The 26,412-nt window shown below is 26.1% G+C and overlaps 1 protein-coding gene across 2 annotated transcripts in view; it reads left to right on the plus strand.

Moving 5' to 3' along the window:
- LOC129613588 (uncharacterized) overlaps positions 1-26,412 on the plus strand; it is a 149,581-nt gene that overhangs the window by 34,651 nt on the left and 88,518 nt on the right. Inside the window, exon 2 of one of the 2 annotated variants that reach the window (XM_055527719.1) lies at positions 19,659-19,739. The exons of the other annotated variant lie outside the window; for it this stretch is intronic. The gene's annotated coding sequence lies outside the window, so the exon portion shown is untranslated. The remainder of the gene's footprint in view (positions 1-19,658; positions 19,740-26,412) is intronic. 2 annotated transcript variants of the gene reach the window in all.

The following is a 26,412-nucleotide window of genomic DNA, read 5'->3' on the forward strand; positions in this document are numbered from 1 at the left end:
GAGGCCACAGTTAATTTATTTAAAAAGAGTCAGGCTGAAAGATTGCAACAATTAAAGGTTATTGATGAAGAAATACATGAAGTAAATCGTACATTACAACACTTAACACCCATCCAGCAAAATGAAAAGCTTCAAAAGGTATTTTTAATGTTGAGTCAATACATGACTCTAGTAATTGACGAGTTGGAAAAAATTCAATTAACTATTTTAAATATTATTCATGATGTTCATCATGAAAGATTCAACACACTGATATTAAAACCTCAACAACTTGTTGAATATTTAGAAGAATTACAAAAGGTCATTCCAGCAGAATTGCAGGTACCAACTATAACACAGGTGTATGGAATAACAAGAGTCAAATCAAAAATAAACAACGGCTCTGTCATATTCACGTTAAGCATTCCTTTAATAAGATCATTGGAATTGGAAATATTTAGAATTGTGCCATTCCCAACGAGAATAAACAACACATTTGTTAGTATAGAACCAGATAAGGAAATTTTGATGACAAATCTACATAAAGATTTAGCATATACCTTATCAACAGCCGAATGGCTTAATTGTATTTCATATAACAATGAAAATTATATATGTAAACAACTCCGGCCACTTGTCACCAAAGATGCAAAAGAAGTCGAATGTGAATTTAATTTAATAGCACAACAATCAATTGCGGATAGATGCAAAATCAAAATAACAAAACCAAGTAGAACATGGATTCAAATCATCAGAAAAAATTCATGGTTGTACTCATTAAATAGCGAATATCTGTATAATATTGTTTGCAATAATTCTGCATACCAAATAAGATTGCAAGGCAATGGTATAATAACATTCAATCAAAACTGTTTGTTAAAAGATAAAGAGCAGATCCTTCAAACGTTTAAAATAATCAACGGCAACTTCAGCAATTCATTTCTGCAGCCACACGTACTACCCCAAGTACAACACCAAATTGACTCTGCTATGTTCAGCCAAGCACATTTTGATCTGTTAAATATAACCGATTCGTTTTCTCTTGAGTATGGTAAAATCAAACAACATATACGAACCTTGAAGGAACAAGAAAACAACTACGAAGAAATTTCCAATCACGACATACATCAATATATTATAAGTTATTTGGCAATTGGGTTCTGCATCATCACCGTTACAACATATGTGGTCAAAAAATATAAAACTAAACCATTATCTAAAGCAATAACAGTAACAGCAAATGATCTTAAGGTTTGATGTGCAAGCAATCAACGCGGGGGAGAATGTTTAAGACGCAACAACAACAACCAGTTATCAATGCACATGTCAATTTTAGAAAGTTACTATTTAGTTAATTTTGTATTTTTAGAAACCTTAACAATAAAAGGGATAAGAGCAATAGATAATAAATTATGTTTATGAGAGAAATCTTTACTAGTAACATATTACAATCATATATTTGTATAATGTCTACAATATGATAAGGATATGACAATTTTTAGTATGTATTACGAAGTGTAAAGATTATACAAATAGGGACGATTTAAAAATAGATTCATCTGTTGCGACCGTCATAAAATTATCAATTTTGGTTATGTGTAAATATTTGGGCTCAATAGATATCTGTGTGTAATATGATTTTTAATTGTATTGTTACATATTGTAAATAAAATATTCTTTGTAATTTAAATAAAACTTATAATAACGTAAAACTAATAGTTTAAAAATAAATTGGAGTAGGGATACGTTGGATTGTAAATTTAGTATATAAGTCTTAATATGTAGAAAATAAAGAGGAGTTAAATAAAGATTGAAGAACAAGGAGTATTGTTTTTCATTTTTAACATCAAATATTCTGAGCAATCATATCAATTCATTAAATTTTGGTTACCAAATTTACCCTGTGTTGATATATTGTTCAGAATTTCAAACAAGATTTAACATTGTTAATATTCTATATTAAAAACTAGCCATTTCTAGTGAAGCACAAAAAAAAATACTCTTGGAATTTATCTCAGAAACCATTTCAAGAATAGCTTTGAAAAACCATTTAAAAATGCTTGATGTGCCATTATTTTATAAAAATATTAAAGTGTTCAAATTGAGTACAATTTTGTTTTCGAAAACTGTTAATATAAAAAGCAAAAAGAGCGATAAAGAATTTTTTTTATGCTCTTTTCAACAATTGAAAATTAAAAAGAAAAAAAAAATTTTAAAATGAATATTAGTATATCCTTTAAATCCTTGATAGGAAAGGCAGAAAAATAAAAATTATGTTTGCAACCAATTGAAATTCATTTTGTATCCGCGATTATGCTTATAAAATGTAAAATATCTACGGTATAATATGATATTCCCTTGAAATCATCTGGTTTCAATATGAATTTGAATGAAAATAAAATAAAAGAAGATCAATAAAAAAGCTATTTTTATCTTCTCTTACCTTCCTAGCTAACAATACTAAAAAAGTATAAAATATTTATGAAATGCTACATAAAATATTTAAGTTGTGAGATAGAAAAGAATTTTTTTTTTAAATAGAATTTCTTCTTTTTTTGATTAATTGACAATACGATTTGGAAATTTTTGATTTTTATGTGAAAAAAGAAAATTATTTCATTACCATATTAGAATTTTAAAGAATTTTATCCATAGGTTTTGGTATTGGATGAAAGAGTACATATTAGTTTTATACTTGTAAAGCATGTACAGTAATAACAAGCATTTGCCACTTAACAGTGCTAATTAAAGTGGGCCTTTTTCCGCTCTTAAAAATTTCTAGTTTTTTAATACTAATAAATTTAGAAATGTACTCATCTCTCTTGTTAATTTGTGTGCTACGCCAAATCGCTTCTACTTCCTATAAAGAACTGCAGATTGCGCCTTCTATAAAAGTCAATTGCTTACCTCAAAACATCCGAATCCGGAGGCTTTCAACCATCAGCAGATTATTATTGAAGCTGCACCCTGTAATTATGTCGATGAGCTCTAGAAACGAATATATTTAGTTGTTATTTAAGTAATTATTCGAGAATCGTCATATGTTAAGTTATTTGACAGTCACTTTCATTGATTTGACTTTCATTCTATCTAAATAAGAATCGTAAGAATCTTGAATAAGAATGAAGTTCAGATGATCCTTTCCGAATTTGTAACTGAAATCGTAAGGAACCACATTTTTGTGCTACAATTCGTTTGAGTGTACTTGGTATCTATAATAAGTTGTGCATCTAAGACTGGTTTGTTGTTTTTTGTTTTGAGTTATCCATTTTGTACGAAACATACTCGTAGTCACCCATGGCATAGCTCCGTTTACAATTGGAAGGCCAGTTTAAAAATGAGCGCGCCTAGTATCAAGTTAACATACAAAACACTATGCTATTTTCTAGCAGCGTAGTTTCTGGCGTATGCTGTTCCACCTTAACATGAGATGCCTACAGTACGCTGTCGTATATATATCTGATTGAAATTAGCGAAGCAAGGGATTCGACGCAAGACATCGTTACGACACGATAACTTTGGTTTATGTAACTTTGGTTTATTTCAATCACGTTTTTATCCTCAGCATTTAACCGGACCGATTATGAGGTTGAAGTAAAATTTCTATTAAAATATAAATTGAATAGTAACATTTATCAGTTTAAAAATAATACATAGTCACCTTTGGCAGAGCTTCGTATACAATAGCAAGACTAATTTAAACGGGAAAGCGAAAAGTATATCGAGTTCGAATACTAAACACCTAGCGGCACAGTCCTGGGCGTATTCTGTTACACCTTAACTTGAGGTGCCTGCCGTTTGCTGTCATATATATATCTGGCTGAGATTAACAAAGCAAGGAATTCGCCGAGAGGTATCGCTACGACGCGAATGTAACTTTGGTTTATTTCAATCACTTTTTTATACCACACCATTACCTACCATATTAGGTGGCAGTCAAATTATGAGTCTCTTATTATAATATTTATAAATTGAATATTAAAGTTTATTATTTTAAAAATACTTTCTTAAATATTTTCTTGTCACATTAAATAACTATTTTTATAACTAGTTTTGGTTTTTTTGGTAAACTATCATAACCTTAAAACCATTCATCTTATTGAATCAAAAGAAATGAAAAAGTATTCGTTATTACTCTCAGTTATTTCATAATTCTTGTCTTTTGTAAAAATTTATTTTCAAGAATTTTTATATAAATAGCACTCTTTTTAACTACTTACATTTATATTTTTATTATATTTATAATATTTTTATTATATTTTGTATTAATAGATAAGTTTATTGTAATGGTTTTGAAATTTTTTTGTGGAAACCCCGGCGGGAAATATTTTATCTTAGATCTTTTATATTATATTTGTTGCATATAACAACACACTAAATTGTATACAATGTGTTCCGTAAGGAAATATGGAATAACAACGGAAAACGGAATAACGGAGGTAATGGAAGGAAATTCAGAGGAAAATATGAAAAATATTTAATATTTTTTTATTTTTTTTTATAATAATTATAACGAGGTGATATTTGTTTTGTATTGACTCCCATAATGACGGTGATTTAATATTTTTTAATTATTGTTTTATAAAGTGTTGTAAAGCTTAACCTCTAATTAGTTATTAAAGAGCAATTAAGTGTTTAAATTAAATTGCAATTAAAATGTACTTGATGTTCAAATGTTATTAAGTGGTGAAACTTAATTAAGGATGTTAAATTTAAAATAGTTTAAAAATTTAAATTTAAATTTTGTTAAGAACTTAAAATGAATCTGTGTTTGCTCGGTAATTTTGTATGCGGAAGAAACAGGAGGATTTATGACTACAGACTATTTGACTCTCTTGTATGTTTAAGAAATAAATGAGAAAAAATGATTCTCTCTGTACTTTTTTAAAAATAAGTTGTGTCACTCTGTATGGATAAAATTTTTCATAATATTTATGAAAAATTTACTTGCTTTATACAATTTGAATTCAATTTAGCTATAAAATAAATTTAAATAATCTATATAAATGCATTTATACGTATTTGTATAACAATATATATTATGTATAAATGTATTATATAGATATGTATATGTAAATGTGGAATTGAATTAATGGAAAGTATTAAAAGAGTATTTTAGTACATTTGCAGCACAATTAAAGAAACATGTTGTCGTCACTACATTATAGCCCGTACGCTGGTTCGTCCTCCACATTTCTGCCTACAAAATTTTTATACCTTCATCTATCTTATAAAGAAAACTGTACTTACCAATTTTCTCTTAATTTCTTAAATTCCAATTTTCTCTTAAAGTTTTTTTTTTTACCAAAATTGACCGTTCATGTTATTTTGTAATACAAAATGGTCATTCAGATTAAACTTTATCTTGAGTCCGCTTCGTTTTTTAATATTCGGTAATCGGCCAATAATTATTTCTAATAGACGGTAAACTGTTGAAATCTGAAATTTATAGTTTAAAATCATTATAAAACGGTTTATTTCGGCAAACTTATCGTTTTTACTATATTATTCCTAGTTATCGTTATTCTCAAAATTAGCAAATTTCCTATTTGCAATATTTCAATTCAAATTTGTTGGATGTATAAGACTTATTCAACTTATTCGTTTTTTGTTTTAAATTTTCTTTATTCGCCTAAAAGTATGCAATAATCGAGCATATTATGATATTAAGAAATTAAAGTCAATTCATATAGAATAATCTGCTTTTTTTTTAAAAAGAAGAGTCTTTTCAAAGTAAGCTGTGCTATTTATAAAAAAAGTTCACTTGATTGAAGTTTTTGAATATAAATTTTTTATTTTTCCTTGAAGTACAGATGTGATGCCAGGTAAATCTATTAATTTTTATAAAAAAAGAAAATTATGTAGAAGATTTATTATCATCATCTTCATAATACAGTAAGTGTATTCGCAATTAATATAGATTTTAAAATAGCTTTCCATAAATAGATCCATATCGAATCATAAGGAGTGTATAGTATGTGATAGTATCCTTAAAATATGTTGTATGTATGCTTATGTTATGATCCCCTCCTTTTTTTAAATCAAATTAATGTGCATTTTTTTTATATTCATATAGAACACATACTAAGAGTATATAAGTAGAAGCTGTGTAATAAGAAAAAAATCCTACATCTTTATTATTGAGAGCGAAAAAAAAAAACAAACAGAAAAAAAAATTTCTTGTTTTTTATGCAATCTACAACACAATTGATATCGAAGAATATGCAATAATTTTAATCCTTGTTACTTATTATTCAGAGCAAAATAATTTTAAATTTTTTTGCTATTGTATTCATGTTTTTTTTTTTTTTGTTTTCCCTTATAATTATAGTCTTCTTGCATTTTTATACATTAAAACTTAAAATATTTTATTTAAATCACCCAGTATAATGTTGTATGATGATTATTTGGAACAATTGGAGTGTATATATATCCTATGTACATCAGAATGTTAGATTGATTCGAATACATAAATTATAGACAACTTATATTGCATATTTATAGGATTCATTTTAATATTCTATTGTATTCGAGTATATTTTCGAGGTGTTCATAAAGTGATTGTGTGTATGTTATATATTAATGTAGGTATATTATGAACGGTCATAAGAAATGAAAGAAAATTGTAAGTATCTCATTGTAATAATATAGTTCAAGTATTCTTTTATTGAGAGCAAATTCGTTTAAAACTTTAAGAGTAACAAGAAATATCAATTTTTTATTTTCTTTTATGTTTTCTTTCATTTTAATTCATTTCCTCTTTCTCTTCTTGTACATTTATATTGCATTAATAATATTAAAAATAGGATCAATTTCTAACACTAAATATTATTTCAATAATATACAATAATAATAATGTGCACAAAAGTGAGTATACAATATGAGAGTGTTTGTTTGATGGGTTCCTATTATATGTATATATAAGAAGAAGAACCCAAGAGAATAATTTACATTGTAAAGGGAAGATTTTGTAATAATTTTGTAATTTAATAAATAATTTATGTATGTACATATTTTTGCATTTATATTTCTTTAATGTACGAAAACTTGTATGTGATGTAGATTAAAATACTTATTTCTTTATAGAACACCTTCTCACACTTTCCTTCTAACACTGAATTAAAATATTTGAATTAAAATATATGAACGATTTACCAATAATCCAAGATTTTTACAAATATAAACGTGGCTTCTATTAGATTAGTAAACACTACTAACTTTAAGTTTATTTAGCCTTTGTGGTAATTAAAACACCGAATTAATTTAACGCTTTTAAACTGTATCCCTTCATCTGTCATTTATGACTGACGAGTTTTGTGTTACCGTACTTTTGTCAAATCTTATTTTGGATCCGAACCATTTTTAGTGAGGTTACACTACTGATTCCTTTTTTCAAAAAACCGTGTTGATTACAATTTACAAAGTTAAAACAGTGACCCTAAAAAGTCAGACGATTTACCAACTCAAAATGGAAGCTACACAATTTCTCACTCAATCTTTTTAAAAGCAACGTATCTAAGCTAAATCATAAATAAAATTTTATGGTAATCAGTTTCATAACTAAAATTCAATTAATACTGAAACTATAAATATGTATAACAGATTTTTTTTTAAATAAGTGATTCTTATATTTTCTTAAATCATATAATTTAATATAAAATATACTTGAGATAAAAACTTCTTGACTAGTCTGAATAATGATGTGTATATGATATAAAAATGTTAAAAACTCCTTAAATTAAAATTAAAGATATAGCTACTCGTATCTAAACTGTAATAATATGTTCTTATAATATTATAACAGTACTTGTGTATTATAGAATTATGCATGTATACCACTTCATATAAAATATACTTTTTAAACTGTGGTTCTGATTAATTTTAGAAAATATTTAATATACCTACATACAAACGAAATTATATTGTTAAAAGAATGCTATTATAAAAATAAGGTCAACTACATACTAGAGGTTTAGTTCATATAGAAATAATGTATATATTAGTACGGGTATATAGGAGGACTAATAATGTTGCACATATAGTGCAATAATACCACAGCTATGTAAAAAATTTAAGTTCCGGAATTTTTATGCTAAGTTTACTCGAAATTTTAAAGATATTGGAAAAGCATCATATATTGAGATGAGGAAGTTTATTATTAAAAAATATTATTGAAAAAAAAATATATATTTGGAATATCGAAACGGCCGAAAATGTTTTCTTATAGGTTTTGACCAATATTATTAAAGGGAATGTGTTATACGAATATTATCTGGGCGTATATCGGCACGCTCAGTTACGTGTTAGGCATTGAAAAAGAAGTTGCAAAATATGATTTTAACAATCAGAGAAGGGATAATATAGCTACTGATTGATGGTTTTCAAGGGACATTTGGTTAAATTTGCCATGAAATGGACAAAAACGAATGCCATTTTTATTATTCCCGTGAAAATAGCCAAACCGGCTATTTGGCTTTTATTGATAAATTTAAAGGAAAGCCGAATGGAGGATGGTGATAGCAGTATAGCACAAAATTATTTAATGCATTATGTTTACAATAATTAAGAGATTTAAATCGCATTTATACATACTAGTAGGATGATTAATAAATAATTTAGGAAATCTTAATATTCTAAAAGTTCCAAACAGGAATTTTCCAAATCCAAATCCAAATTCCAATATTATATATAACAGCAAATACAATAGTTTACACCTGAACATCAATCAATGCGGCCGGTTATGTACTATTCATATAAGATTTTTTAAAATATTTCGTGTTGTGGTAGTATTTTATTATAGGTGCAGTAATAAATTGGTATATTAAATATAAGGTATATTTTATCTATAATTTTATGTCTGTATTAAAATGTAATAAAAATTAAGGATAATAATAAATTTTAACTGATTTATGATATCATTTTTCAAATCATTTAAACGTTTATAATATTTATATCCTTATTTCATTAGAAAGTTCTGTTATACAATATAACAATTATAATAAGAAAATATAAAATTTTGTGTACATTATTAAATCTTTAAAAAATTTTTAGGTTTTTTGTTCTATATTTAGAATATTTCAAGATTTTTATTTGAGATCAGAAAATTTTAATGGAAACGTCGTCAAGAATTTTTCATAATTTATTATTTTTCAATTAATTTTAATTAGTCGTTAATTATAAACCTTAAATTAATAAAATAACATCGATTCATAACTTAAGTTAAATTCATTTCGATGTTTTATTGCTCCGTGATTTTTATAAATTGTAGTTTGTAACTATAATAAGTGGGGCTCTTCTTCCACATAGCGCTGTATGGTAATTAAAGATTTCAAATACAAATAATTTTCTTCATCCTACGTGTATATGTTCCACATATGGATATATGGCGAAAAATATAGAAAAATTAATTTAGGTAAGTGCTTCTGCCTTATCATCAACTACGATTTTTATGAATAAACCTTCACTATTAAATTTATATGATAATCATGTTAAATTTTATTAAAATTCTCATATTATTTTACATATGATTTTGTCTGAGAAACTTTTTTATATTACAATAATATTCATAAATTAACCGGCCAACTGTAACATATGCTATTGTAAATTATTCAGTGGAAATTATGAACATTTTTTTTTATTTTCTTCTTATCACACACGTTTTTTTTTCTGAATAAATTTATTAAAAAGAAAGTGGATGGTTATAAACTGATAGGTTATAAACTGTAACATTTATCTTATGAGATGTTTCATTGGATGTAGAGGAACTTTGCATGTTTAAAAGAAAATATATGTGTATATACATAGGTATAAGTATGTTATGGTACATTCTGTGCAAAGAAACTTTAACTGAAAGTTTGTAGTACTCGTATTTTGTAGTTTACTTGAAAAACAATATTACTACGTATGTTATTTTACGAGCTCAAAATACTAATGAAGAGTTAAAGTTTTAGAGCTGTTAATGAAATCACATAAAATATTTCTGCCGAATTATGTCCAATAAAAATAATCAAAACGTAATAGAATTCTGGTTCGAATTCGCATTCGGGTTCGGGCTTGGGTTTGGGTTCGAGTTCGGCTTCCGGTTCGAGTTCGGGTGTTCATTAATGTCCGGATTTGGGTTCGGGTTCAAGCTCGAGGTCAGGTTAGGATTCGGGTTCGAGTTCGAGTTCTGGTTAGGGTTCGAATTCGTAAATAGGTTTAATTCTATTCTCTTCCTTTATCCAGCAATAAAAGTTCAACATTCAAATATTTTACATTTATTATCAAAATTTTTGCTTAGTCACGTTGTATTTACACAGTATTTAATTTAATTTAATGAAAAAAAAAATTGTACCATACCTCTACTTTATATTTTAACATAATTTTAACAAATTTTACTCATATGTTTTTAATATTTTAGCTCGTAAAAGACAAAAAAAAAAAAATGTAAATGTAATTTTCATAAGTCCTTAAATTTTTCATAAAAAGATTTTTGCAGGTTGTCATTTTCATATGCAAAACAAGTGCAGTTAAAATTCGTAAATTGTATGTACATATATATAAAAAAAAACTTTTTTTTTGTTTTGTTATGAAAGGATAATATGTTTATTTATATGTATACACATATGTATATACAAATACTGTGTATGTTTACATTTAGACCTATATTTAAAATGGGTACACATGAGAGAATGTTCTAATTAATTCATGAAATAAAAAAAAATATCCCAAAACTTTTCAAATATATTTCACTATACGTAGATGTATGAATGAATATCAGTATATATATATACTGATATATATTATATCTACACTTGAATTATATATATATATATATATATATATACATATATATATATATATATATAATATATATATATATATATATATAATATATATATATATATATATATATATATATATAATATATATATATATAATATATATATATATATATATATACATATATATATATATATATAGCTCAAGCGTAGATAAATGAATATCATGTGAGCAGGTGACAAAAAAAATTAAAACTTATGGAGCAATTTTTTTAGATTCAATTGTACATACATGTATACCTATATAGAATTTATAGGTATACGCCCCGGTGTTAGTTACGTTAAAAATAACATGTGTATTTAAAAAAATTTATTTTAGTGCTAACCTAATTTTTATAAAAGTTTGCCAAAATATTTTGAAATACTTTTTATTATATATACACGTACATTTAGGTTGGTTGTTTCTTCTGGTGGTTTGGTTTCACTATGGTATACACATAATGGGCTTAAAATAATTGGTGATTTATTTTATTAAATGAAATTTTAATTTATTTTAGAGCATGGTTGCAGTGATCTACTCATTTATTTAATAGTACATTGCAGTAAATATTCGTATTCAGTATTAAGCGTTATTGTGAACACAAACTCACAAAGATTTATTTTTTTTAGTGTGAATTTATAAATTCACCATTTCTGAATTCAATGCGTTATTTCGGAATTCAACAACAATTCTTTAATATTGTGAACTAATTTTATTTTAAAACTAAATGCAAAATCGTGTAATTTTTTAATTTTAAATTTTAACATTTATACTCATTTCTTTTTGCGTAAAAAAAGTTGGAAAGTACTTAATAACACGGTGTTGGTTATTTACGCAGAAAATCTTAAACACCTTTATATTCACTCTTTACTCGATTGACAATTTGTAAGTAAAATACACCACAAATGTCAATCAGTATTAAGAGTAACTAAAGAAATACTTGTTTATTCAATGATTACATATGTTTTTGTAAAATTTGTAATTCAATATTTTTGTTTTCATGTAATTTTGTAATTGCAAAATATTCTTTAAAATCATAAGTAGTCTTGTAATGAATTAAATTCAAAATTTATAAAATGTTTTAAATAGAAAATTAAGATTTTATTTTTTAAATTTATTTTACAATTCACTTGTGCACATAAGTTTTATTTTAAGAACAAATGAGAATCCCGACTAATGTTAATGAGCTTATGATTTCTATTTATATATACACATATATACACATATATACAAAATTATGAACAAGTTTTATTTCATAATCAGCTTAAGTACATTATACAAGGGGTCAGTAGTTTAATATTTGAATTACATTGATGATTTTTAATATTTAAGTAAATAAGAATGTAAAATTAAATTATTTATTGAACAAAGAAAACATAATTACAATTATACAAGACCTGTAAACTTTATCACAATTCATAGCAAGAGTTGTTCATTTATAATTGGTTTTCCTGATTGTTCTAATTTCTTTTGTGATTTTATAATAGCTGACAAAAAAATAATGATGTGCCAGGTGTGAATTATTCATATACATACAAACGTACATTGTGTCATATTAAAATCACCATTATTAAATTTTCAATTTCGCCTTGCGATATGCAATCATTTATGTATTTCTTTTTTGTATTCTACAATAATTTTTCTTTGTATGTGATTAACGAACTATTCTTTTTTTTATATTTTTGCATGATTTGCTGTTTTTGCAGTTTTTTTTTTTTTTTTGTTAAAAAACCCTCAAATTTTTAATTAGTGTTATTTTTTATACACGTACATAAAGTACGTGGAATGTTTATGATTTCAAAAACAAAAAGACCTAAAATATTTTAATTAATATGATGTTGAATCTCCTGAAAACAAGAACAAATATATAAAAAAAAATTATGAAATTTTTAATTAAATTTAAAAATGAAAAAATTGAAAAATTTCAATTGAATTTTTTTTAATATAAAAAAATTAACAATAGCGAAGATGGAGTCTTATATAATGTAGACCTGAAAAACATATTGCAAAAAGTTGAATGAGATTATATAAAAGGTTTTTCCAAAATTAAACTTCTTTTGTATTATATTGTTTCTTTCATATTTAATTTCTCTTGCCCATTAACTCCAGAATTGCATTAAAAATTTTTGTTTTGCCTATAATTTAATTTGGAAATGAAATATATTAGACATCTGGACCCATTTATGATCAAATCGTCCATCAGAATCACCCAATTATTTGAAGGTATCTGTTGACACCCATGATACTCTTCTGATAAAATTGAGGAAAATGTCAATTTCAGTTATGTTTAACACATCCAACAAGAACAATCTGAATCTTTACACAAGCGGACATTTACCGAGATAATTGAAAAGCTTGCTTTTCTTATCAATTTCCTGGAAAGGGTTAAAATGAAGTTTCAGTCTGGCTGCATACTTACTCACCACGAACAAACTTATATAAACCTTGAACGAACGGCGAACAAAGACATATTGGCTTTTTTCTCGTAGGAAATCATAAGAAGTGCTTTCGTTTTATTTCGAACATATATAGGCTCTACCTTCTTTACTGTACCGTATTTCGTCAAATTTATCTACATGCGTACACCGAGTGATGTCTGATGAATATTAAAATGTATCCGTTTTAATAGTATCAATGGACACAAAATTCTTGTTCTGCTATTACACTGTCCATAGTCGATCCCAATTTCGAAAATAAACTCTCTTGTAGTTTGTGGTTGATCTCATTTGGAATATTGTTTCCTCATAAAATATTTTTTAAAATTCTTAATCTTGAATTAATTTGAATATAAAACTGATATCTTCAAACCAATTAAATTAAAATCAAGGATTTTTTTTTTCAAAATTTAATAAAAGCCCTAAAAATATGGCACTGTTACGTTCGTTCACTGACTATAACAGATTTATCTTTTAAGACTTTAAAAATTCTCTTAATTTCTCTTCTTTTCTCTTTTGAAATGTAAAGAATAATAAGAAATCGTCAAGTGTAATAAATTTTCTTTGAAGAAAAAGCATAAGATGAACAAATTGTAATTTTTGGTACGATCTCTTTTCTTTTTCTTTTAATTTAAAAACCGACAATAACAGAACGGTTAGAAGGAGAAAAGGAGAGAAAAAAAAAACAATTAAAAGTATAGTTTTATATTTATTTACTTTTCACTTTAACTAAAATATGTAGTTATATGTATATGTGTATTAAGTGCATAAAGAGTTGAATTAAATTTAAAAGCGTTATACAACTGTGAGATGCATTTTTTGGTGTTTTTATTCTTAAAAAGCACTATGAACTTAAATTTAATAACGCCATATTTTCTTTGATGTTAAAAACATTAAGTTACAAAAATACCTTCCTATATGTATGTATGTATTCGTATCTTTTATAAACACTTCTGTTATACACATATAATATATATAATTATATATTGTTATATTTTATGAAACGTTTTTATTTATAATGCGGTAATGTTTTATGCTAAAAATTTATACGAGAAATTGTTATGGTTGCTGTTTTTGTTTTTAATAGTGGCGGTTTTAATCTTAAAACTAAAAAAATTGTTATACACTTTTGCATTGCTTTTTCTTTCTCATATTAATTTTTAGAATGAACGTATTTGTTTTTAATAGTGTGTATAATGTAGATATAAGTGAGTATATTAGAAAAAGTTTGTAATATTGTAAAGTTTCGCAAAAGTTTTCTTTTTAATATTTTGTAAGAAGAAAAAAAAAATTGCTTAGAAAAGAATTTATTAGAGCATTGCATTTTTTCTTATATGCATAATATTTTGTTAAAAATGAATGTGAATTTAACACACGACTTGTTATTCTAATTGTAAATTATGTGATTATACAAAAAACAAAAAACCAAAAAAAAATTTTTTTTAAAACTTTATGAATTAAATTGCGTAAATGTAATTAATTTGAAAATAAGCGTATTGTATGAATGTGTGTAGATAACAATAGAAAATAAAATTTATAAAAAGCAATTGTAAATTAATAAGGAAGCTAAACTGTTTGCTGAAACCATTATTACAGTCCAAAATTTTTTTCATCGCTTTTGGTGTTCCAAAAAGTGATTATGAACGTGCTTTCATTATTTAGACAAACACTACACTAGGTTTTGTGGAGGATTCTAGACTAAATAATTTTGCGGGTATCACAAATTGAGTTAGTGAAATAGTTTACTTCCAGCGAATGACTATTTTATGGTTCTTACGTGATTGACTTGGACGATTTTAATTTGTGGTTTAGAACTGAACGTCAGCTGAAGATCAAACATTAAATAAAAGTTTTCCAAAAACAAATAAAAGTGTAGCGCTTTGATAGCATAGTTCAGAAAAAAAAAATTTTATCCTCGTGAATATTTAAAAATTAAAATAGTTTTGAAAAATATATGTATACTATAATTTGGTGGTTTATTTTAAGAATTATTTCCTATTATATGTGGAATAAGTGTGGTAGAGAAAGTTGTGTGTTGTATGAATGTGTTATTAAATTAATTTTAAAGTTTTCAAAACATTTTCTAGACTTAGATTTTAAGAATTGCGGTATGGCCGCACAAGCTGTGGCTAGAGGCTGGTCAATTTTTAGTCCGGACTTAGGTCTTGAATCGTCAAAATTTTTGGAATTTTTTGTTTTTATGCGAAAATAAAATGCATGGGTTCAAATTTGAATTTCACTATTTTTTTAAAAAAAAATTTAATAATATTTTCATTTTGAATTGAAAATGAAATAAAGTTGGGTCAAACCAATGGTTTGTATTGTAGCACTTTTCCCTTCAGCAAGTGAAAATACTGCTTCTAAATACAGTCTATGTATACCTACCACTCTATTAAAATTATTTTTATTCATAAATGAAACTATTTCTGGGATTGCATATAATTAGGGTGATGCATATATGCAGTCTTTGAAATAAAGCAAAAATTAATATAAACAGGTTTTAACATAATGCTCGATTTTAAGGGTTGATGTCTTGAGTTCAGAAAAATAATTATATTTTTTAATATCCTGGAATTTACCGTTAGCTTTTTGCGTTTATGGAAATTTGAAAAAGGTTGCGGTTTCCGAAATATAAGGTGTCAAAAATTCAAATTTTACAAATTTCAAGAGGCGATAACTTGAAAGGGGGGTATAGATGGAAAAAAGATTTCTTCTAACGAAATAAGCTTTTTATTTGTGCCTAAAATATGCTGAAATTTCAGGCTAATACAACTTAGGGTCTAGAAGAAAAACGATATCAAAAATTTGGAAGAAACGGATTTTAGATAACGGTAAATTTAAAGGCCATTTTTTTTTTTTAAAGTTTAACTATAATATGCCGCGATAGGAGAAGCAAGCCACTGCCTTTCTGTGTTTGCTAAATACTTATGGTTTCACTACAATAAATGGTTAAAAAATGGAATTGTTAGGGTTTTGAGGGGGTATAACTTCTAGAGGGGGAGAGATAGGTAAATATTTTCTTCTACGGAAATAAGTTTGTCGTAAAAATCTATGTACATATAAAATTTCAGCTTTCTATCTTCAAGGGTGTAGAAGTTTTGTAAACATGTCCACGGACAGATGGACGGACACACAGAGTGAAAATAATAAGCACTTTTCTTCAAAATTTTTTGGAAAAGTGCTAATTAATAAATAGTTAATTAGGAAAATATTAAAGAAGAAAAAAAAATACAAAAATAACAAACCAGCATTTTTTTAACACTGATTAATTTTCTTTTGTTGAAAAACTTTTTGTATAGAATTTCAATTCACAATATTAAAGGATATACGAGTATAAAGGATCATTGTTGTTGGGTTTTTTTTCTTATTTATAGAGCAATTATGAATTGTAAAGAAATAAAAATGAAAATTCAATTAATTTTATAAAATAGCAAAAAAAAAAATTATTTCTAGTTATTTTTCATTTCTTGTGATCATCCTTTTTAGTAAATCAAACGATTGTAGTTTTTGGTTTTCTTTGCAGCAAATTTTAAATGAAAAACTTTCTGAGAATAAGTTGTTAAAAAATAAGAACGAATCAATAATTTTAAATAATGAAAAATAAAAAATTAATATTAACTTTTTAACTTTTATTTCTATAGTGTTTTTGTTCAGAAAATTGAAAATCAATTCACTTTTGGTGAAAAATATTTTGTTAAAGTTAAGATGTGATTATAAAATCATTTTTGCAATTGAATTTTATGGTATTATTTCTGAAATATTTAAATGGTGTTAGAAGAGTTTGAGAGTAAATTTAATTCCATAATTAAAGGAGATTTTTAAAGACACCATGTTAAGTTACTCAAATTACTTCCATAATCGAAGAATTGACGATGCCGGACTGTTAGTATTGCGGGAAATTGCAAATTGTATATGTAAAGAATGTGTATAAAAGTCTCGTCGCTATTGTGCGAACTCGGAGTAAGGGATGAGACTACCATACACATCCTTTACAAAAAAATCTGTACTGAGTAGTGTCCTGTTAAGAATTTCCGGTTTCAATTCATTTGCAATAGCTCAATGTTAACACTCTTGAGTGAGATGAAAGAAATACAGCTTCATATCAGAAACTCTCCTCCTCTCAGAGAAGCGCCAGTGAAAATTGCTTTCCGCCTTAAACAGGAAAGCAAGTCTAGTTCGGCAAAAAATGAGAACTGTCAAAGGGGTAACGGACACACAAAATAAAACCCAGCCCGCTTTAGTGGTAGCTCATAGGCAACCACATATTTACTCTGACCGGGAATTCAATTGAGTCTCACTTAATTGTTGTCAACTGAAGGGCTCGCCGGACCGTTCTAATTTTCTTAATTATATTTAGGTTGGTTTCATACTCTCTATCTAAATTAATTCTCAGACAGACTTCTATTGGATTGGATGTATTTCAGATTGAAATACCGGACAGTACTTGTCCAGGCTGGTACATTTATCCGTATTCGATCGGACACAGTGTATAACCAAACTGACATTCGAATCTGTTATGGATTCGTTAGGGAACAACATATTTGAATTCAGCTTACACTTACATCACTCTGTTTTTGATGAAAAATAAAAGTTCGTCGTGGTAATTCAACATATCGAATCACCGGCAATGAAGTTTCTGTGAGTACTCCTACTTTTGCCTTGTTCTGTATTCGACAGAGACAAATTGGTAAGTTGTCAAAGAATTTTTCCATATTTTTTCGGTTACCTCTGGGTAGCCTAGTCTTTAAAGTTACTGCAGATTCTGTTGCACATTCATTAAATTTACCTTTCGAATTGGTAAAAAAAAAACTCCAACTACAATTATTATCTTCGTCTAATATAAAACGTATGTAACAAAGTTTTTCTAATAAAATACATCTAGGGGAGAAGAGATATTTTAAAATAAATCAAAATAGCTAGTTTTATTTTTATTTATGACAAATATATTAAATTCCCTTGTTATTTTTCATAATAGCATTCACGATTTGTAACACAATTAGGTGTAAACAGATGCATTAATATGATAGGAAAGCTTATAATTTTGTCTAATTGGACACGTTGTGTAGGATTTCTAAAAAATATACATATATTGGATATTAATATTTTGTTAACAAATTTCCGTTCTAAAGCTTATTCTTTATGTATATATGTACATGTCATCTGGAGCTCTTTGAATTCTTGCACATAATATATACATATATGTATGTGTATACAAACTAAAACAAATTCTGTCCATTTGTAATTTTGATTTCATCATAAATCAAATCATTTTATATTTATTATTTGAATGAAAATGAGAACATGATATTTCTATTTAAATTCTGTGACAGTTTTGTAAATATTGCATTTTCTTCAATGGCCCTCCCACCATCTTCTCCAACATCATTATCATCAGAAATGATTTATTAGAATTTTCAATTTTTTTTTATTTTTCAATTCTTTTTGCTTTTTGTGGAAACTTTATATCTCTGTTAAATGTGAACATCGCACTTTAAAATTCATGAATTCATTATGCTCGAATAATATTTATGTAGGTATATGTATGTACATAAAGAAAAATAATTATACTTATGCGTATATTTGTAAATGTATATGTACATAAATATATTTAGGTGGTTAAAAACAAAAAATTTTGTAAATTTATTCCCATTTGTTTTTATAAGTAGGTCTCTGATTTATAAGTTTTCAATTTTGTATAATTATTTTTCAAATCAGAATTTTATTTTGAAATTTAAATTATTTTGATTTATTATTTTATAATCGTTCAATTAAACTTATTAAGTAAAATTTTTGAAAGAGGAAATGAAGTTGATCCAAAAAAAATGATTAGAATTATTTGCTTTAATCTAGAGATTATCGTAAATTAAATATCAAAGCAATATTTCACGAAAAGTAATCGTAAGAATCTTATGTTTACCCGTTGCAATGGGAGTGTAAAAATGATTGGCTTCAATTTTGATTTAAAAATCAAAAGGCACTCTTCAAGTATTACAAATATATTTAAAACGACATCACATATTTTTCTCTGTAATGGAAAATCAAAAATATCTTAGCTGCAATCGTGAAGAGTAATGACCAGAGTAACTAGTATAAACTATTCTAGCCAAATTCAACCACGACCAGATGACTGCTACAATCTTCAATGTGTAAACAAATTTAAAATTCCTTTGTAGGTGCAACTTTTTAAGAACCCTGTTCTTTAAATTTATTGATTTTGTATAATAATTTGTGTGGAATGCAATAATTCATATAACGAGTGTATAACTGTTATACACTCGTAAATAATATGAAATAGTATACTCGTAATAAAACATTGTTATTTATAATCTCAGTCATGCATACATGCACAAATATTAAATTTTAATTAAAATTTATTTTAATATTTGATTGAATTTATCTTGTAAATAAAATAATTTTCTTGTTTTTTTTTTTTTGTATTTTCAGGTAAATTAAATGTAAACATTGTTAATTTTTGACTGGAGGTATACAATTAAATCAAAAGTTATTAAACAGATATGAAAAACAGTAAGTAGGTTTATTATATATTTTGTTAAGTTATCTTATTAATATTATAGACGTTATGACTAGAATTAAGCAGGTCTAGGTTTATTGTGGTATTTTTCGAATTAGAGTATACGTCTAGTGAATCTATGAGTGCCACATATTTATAGATTTGAAGCAATGCAGACTGAAACAGATCAAAAGGTCCACCCAAATGGTTATGGAATAGAGTGTTTGGTTGATTGGAAAACAATATAGTCATGCCAATGGCGGCGAGTCAATGGCTGACGTAGATGTTTCATTCTCTCTGAAATGCTTTAAAATAGAATTTTGACGGAAAACATCTATCATAATAATCGAAATAATGATCGTATGATGACTTGTTTTTCTAACCAGTACCATTGGTCTCTGCAGAAACTATAGGGCGGAATGAGTTTTCCGTTTGTTTTTAATAATTCTGAATAATAATATTTTTTGTATTATAAACGGAGGTATCTGTCTTTTGGTTTTTCGGTGTATGGTGTTCGCACGCGCTTTTCAAGTTCGGCTGAACCGATTTTCATAAAAATTGATAAATGAATTTGCATTGTCACGGATTGATCGGATTGGACCCTTCAGTAACTTCGGATAGCGCAAAGTGAACTTATACTTAGAGCCAACATTAAATTTTTCTGGGTGTATTAACCAAAAATTTACTAGTTCCCCACAAATTTAATTGAAATGAACGGTAGAACTTTCAATTAACTAGACAATAAACCTTGCGTGCGGTTATGTGCTGATCACATCAAATGTTTTTTATTGTTGTTATCACAGACAACTAGATACTTTTATATATATTTTAAATATTAAAGCTGTGGAACTCTATTTAATTTCAATTAAAATAATATGACAAATTTTTAATTATGTTAGTTCATTATAAAAAAAAAATAAATTTTTCTACAAATTAAAATTAATTGTACGAAAATTAATTTTAAAGTCAATATTGTTAATAATAAATGATTCTTTGGGATACTGAAAATTTAATTAAAAAATATAAATAAAAAATTTGAATTGATTTATTTTAATTAATATCATTATTTTTAAATAATTTATGAGTGATTATTTAAAATTTAATTGTATACATGTAATGCAAATTATTTTTTATACTAGCATTATCCTGGTTTTAATTTACGATATTTAATATCGAAAATGTTTAAAGTTCTTAATAAAAATTGTAATTGAAATGATTTTGAAAGAGAGGAATATGACGTTTATAACTTTTGGAGAGAAGTTAGAAATAAGGCGTTTTCTAACTGAACTATTGAAAATTAGTAATATGTATCGGAATAGAACGATTTCTAGAATGCTGTATAATTTTAAAAGTACTATTGAAAAATTAATTTGCATAAAGTAAATCCTTGTTTTCATCTTAAGTTTTTGAAATAATTCAAGTGTTTAATTGAAATTTTAAAAAATTTGTAATATTTTACAAAATATATCAAAAAATCTTGAGTCATTAATAATATTAATTGTATACGTAATATATGAAATTCTCAAATTAAAGAAGCACAGATTTAAAAAAAAAGAAAAAATCTCATATTTCAGTGTGATCATTAATCACAATATCCTAATTTGCCTTCACTTCTTGTTCTAAATAATTCCTATCAATTAATAATGCTCTAAATTCTAAAATAATAAATAATTTGAAAACATTTTAAATATGGTAGAGAAAATTGATGCTCTACATGTCTACACCAGCACACATGTTCTCGTATACTTGTACAATAATCTCTTTGTTTTTTTTTTATAAAATAATTAATGTTATGCACAAATAATAATTGTTGAGTCTAATATACAACAATATTCTCTATGCAATGTATTTTAGCTCTCTTAATAATATACAAACTAACTTGATTTAAAGCATTCGTGTAGATAATTTTTAAATCCTTGAGAATATTGAGTATAAATTTTGTATAATAAATTCTTCCTTAGAATATCTATTCGTTTTTTTCTATTTATTTATTTTCTTTGGATTTTTGATTGATTTTATTTGAAAGAAATGTATACAGTAATATTGTACAAGTATATTTACTTAGACATTGTATACGAAAGTATCAGTTACATTGGTATCGTAATTGCTATCAGTATTATTAACAGATAATGTTCTTGCTCTTCAATACTTGTACAACAATATTGAGGAGCATAAAAATATTGAAGTTTTCTCTAAGTTTTATTTATTTTTTTGAGAAGTATGGTAGGGGAATAGAATGTTTTCCTGTTCCATTTGATTTGTTATTGATGCGATTTTATAATACTTGATTGGTTCTCTTTGTGAATATTGGAAATTTGCATATTATATACACTATTATTCTATTATTATTTCAATGTTTTATTAGTATATACAGTTTGTATTTTATAGTTTTAGTTATAGTTTTAAATGCATTCAGAAGGATAATTGTATATAGAAATGTAAGAGTTAATTTTTTTTAATATTGTGCTTATATTGTATTCCATTTTGCATTTAAATCCTTGAAGGGGTTTCTTTTATTATAAGAAATTTTATGAATATTCAAACTCATATAAGAAATTTTATGAATATTTCCAAAACTTTTAACTAAAATATTAAGCAAGGGTATGTAGATAAAGTGCATTTGTTCTAGCAAAGTTATTTTCCTTATAAAGTTTTAAGATATTGCAAAAGTGTAATTTAACCAGTGCATTTACAAGGTTTTCAGAAATTTGGTTTTAAAGTGTGTTGGAGTAATTTTAAATAATTAATATTAAATTTCTTATTAAAACCTTCATTAACTACATTACGATATTTAGCATTTACGGTTGAATTGAGTACACGATTAAAAATTTATAAATTATTTTGTCTTTTGTAAGACTTCTTTTTCTAAATTAAAGTTCTTATTTGATCTTATTAAAATTAATTCATCTATCAAATTCGGAATTATGTTTAAGAAAATTGTAAAATCAATTAAAAGTTCGATGTTGTTTTATCAATCAATGATCTTCACAATTTGTTATATTGCCATTAGTTGGTTAACTGGACAGTAAGTTGTTAAAAACTGGAATATTGAGAGATCAAATGAGATAATTTGACTAAAAGAAGGGAGAAGATAGGTAAGAATTTTCTTCTTGAAATTTTTTATTTCAAATTTTTTTGCAAATCTGTCTAAAATGTTCAATATCAGTTAATATAATTAATTGACTGCTGTTTTTTGCAATTTTTTTGTTATTCATTTTAAAAATCACAATAATATTGTTGTTTTTCACTAACTCCATTGATGTTTGGTCTATAAATCTTAACTCAATATCAACAAATTTTCAAATTTTTATTACAAGTTTTTCATTTAAAGGTTATAAAGCCACAAAATTTGTTTTTCGCCTCCTTTTGAATAGCAACATTTACATTCATACATGTATAATTGCATAAATGTAATGAAAACATAAAAAAATAATCATAAAAGATTGAAGGAAAATTACTTTTAATATTTTATAAACTAAAATGGTGGCATGATAATTGTAAAGAAAGCGTTATATAATTTTTTCTTATATCTCTTTTTTCTCTCATTATTTCCGTTATTATTATTAAGAAATTCTTTTAAAGAAAATCTGAACCAGATTAATATAAAAGCAGGTGATATCACACCGTTACCATAAGTTTTTCACCATAATTTAACTACATTTCCGGCATGGAAATATTTTAGCGCATCCAAGTATTTGTCTAACTGTATCCAAACATTTTTGTCTACCTGATGTGGTCTTACGTGATCTTGGTCTTACCGTTACATACAAATATACAAAATTTAATTAAAGATATTTTGCTCATGCTTTTTTTTTCTTCTTTTATGCTATAAATGTACGGCAACGGCATAGAGAAATGAGAAAAAAAATTGCAATGAAAATGATAAGAAAAAGAATGACTTTATTTTGGTTTTCTTTAGAAAAACTATGGATTGTAGCACTATATTATGTAGAGTATATGCATTTACTATATGCCTTCATTTTGCATCTTCCTTTATGATATCGTACCATATACTCATCTACGTTTTCTTATATAGATAAAGCGCAATCAAATCAAAGTTGTTTTTTTTTGTCTGTTATTTTTTCATTGTTTGTGTGTTTTTGTGTGTGTGATATCTTGCAATACCCTGGATACTGACATTTCTTTTGTAAAATTTCCAACTTTATATTTTCTTATAAAAACTTTTATATATTTTTTTTTTTTGAACTGTCTTATCCTTGAAGGAGCAAAAGATAAAAAATTATATTTTTAAAGGTAGCTATATATGAGAAAGCAAATGATATTTTTATATATGCAATGAGAGAATAAGTTTTAATCTAGACGAAAAAATAATATTATTGTATATTATATATATATACACTTGTAATATGGTATATATTATTGTATTTTACTTTATAATATTAAACGACAAAAACCCTGACAGCCAACTTTAATCAGTGAAGAGATTATTTTATTATAAACATTTCTCTTAAAAAGTCTTAAGTTGTATAGAATTTCAGAGCGTCCAGTATAAGCATATATGGAGAAAGAGAATTGATAAAAATGTTTGTAACTTGCAATTAGCAAGAGATTTTATTGAGGTTAAAGGTAATAGAACGAAGAGTGGACGAGAAATGTTAGAAGGTAATAGAGTTAAGAGAAGACGAAAGAGTAATATTATTTGTTTTGCTTAGTTTGTTTTTAATTTAGAAAAGGACAAATAATATTCTATTGGTTTTTATTGGAGCAAAATATATTGATTAAATTTAAAATTTGTAATTCATAATTTTTCATCTTTTTAATGTTTAATCATAGAATTCGGTATATAAAATCATACCGACTAGACTAATAGAGCATTAACTTTAATCAGTTTAAATTTTTAATTACTAGAAATTGTAGAGCATTTATTATTCGATTATGTTCCTCATCATATTTCAGATCTTATGTTTCAGTTTAAATTGAAAAGTACTGAAATTGTATAGTATTATGGTAGTATTCTCTTGTGTCATAGCTGAATCGTGTGTATTTGAAATTCAGTTTAAGATTCGCAATTATTGCTCACTTATACAAATTGCTGATGATTTTTTTTTAAAAATACGTAGATGCTTTAACTTTGCCAAAAAAATATACTTTTAATAACGTGTAAAAATGGGGATCGTACTGAATTGTAATGTACAATTTATGAAATAATTTCATTTGGCTTAGTATTGATTTAATTAATTTCACGAAATTCGCAATATACAAAATGTACAATAGTAAGCTTTAGCTAAAAAAAATTTTTGAAGACATTTAAAAAAACATTTTGCAAAACTTTAAACGCGTTTTCTGGCTAAACTAGAAGAGATAGAGCGATTTTAAGTGTTTTTTGTGATCACTGGGAGTTCACACATTCCGCCAATATATGATAATAGGCTGTAGCAAAAATATTTTTGGAGATATTTAAAAAAATCTTTTGCAAAACTTTAAACGCGTTTTCTGGCTAAACTAGAAGAGATAAAGCGATTTTAAGTGTTTTTTGTGATCACTGGGAGTTCACACATTCCGCCAATATATGATAATAGGCTGTAGCAAAAATATTTTTGGAGATATTTAAAAAAATCTTTTGCAAAACTTTAAACGCGTTTTCTGGCTAAACTAGAAGAGATAGAGCGATTCTAAGTGTTTCTTGTGATCACTGAGAGTTCACAGATTCCGCCAATATATGATAATAGGCTGTAGCAAAAATATTTTTGGAGATATTTAAAAAAATCTTTTGCAAAACTTTAAACGCGTTTTCTGGCTAAACTAGAAGAGATAGAGCGATTTTAAGTGTTTTTTGTGATCACTGGGAGTTCACAGATTCCGCCAATATATGATAATAGGCTGCAGCAAAAATATTTTTGGAGATATTTAAAAAAATCTTTTGCAAAACTTTAAACGCGTTTTCTGGCTAAACTAGAAGAGATAAAGCGATTTTAAGTGTTTTTTGTGATCACTGGGAGTTCACAGATTCCGCCAATATATGATAATAGGCTATAGCCAAAATATTTTTGGAGATATTTAAAAAAACAATTTCGCAAAACTTTAAACGCGTTTTCTGGCTAAACTAGAAGACATAGAGCGATTTTAAGTGCTTTTTGTGATCACTGGGAGTTCACACATTCCGCCAATATATGATAATAGGCTGTAGCAAAAATATTTTTGGAGAAATTTAAAAAAATCTTTTGCAAAACTTTAAACGCGTTTTCTGGCTAAACTAGAAGAGATAGAGCGATTTTAAGTGTTTTTTGTGATCACTGGGAGTTCACAGATTCCGCCAATATGTGATAATAGGCCTTAGCAAAAATATTTTTGGAGATACTTAAAAAACCATTTTGCAAAACTTTAATCGCGTTTTCTGGCTAAACTAGAAGAGATAGAGCGAAGTGTTTTTTGTGATCGCTGGGAATTCACAGATTCGGCGAATATATGATAATAGGGCTGTACCAAAAATATTTTTGGAGATATTCAAAAAAACATTTTGCAAAACTTTAAACGCGTTTTCTGACTAAACTAAAAGAGATAAAGCGATTTTAAGTGTTTTTTGTGATCACTGGGAGTTCACAGATTCCGCCAATATATGATAATAGGCTGTAGCAAAAATATTTTTGGAGATATTTAAAAAACCATTTTGCAAAACTTTAATCGCGTTTTCTGGCTAAACTAGAAGAGATAGAGAGATTTTAAGTG

Source organism: Condylostylus longicornis, unplaced genomic scaffold, assembly GCF_029603195.1.
Source record: "Condylostylus longicornis isolate FDR11 unplaced genomic scaffold, ASM2960319v2 ptg000084l, whole genome shotgun sequence".
NCBI classification, from domain to species: Eukaryota; Metazoa; Arthropoda; class Insecta; order Diptera; family Dolichopodidae; genus Condylostylus; species Condylostylus longicornis.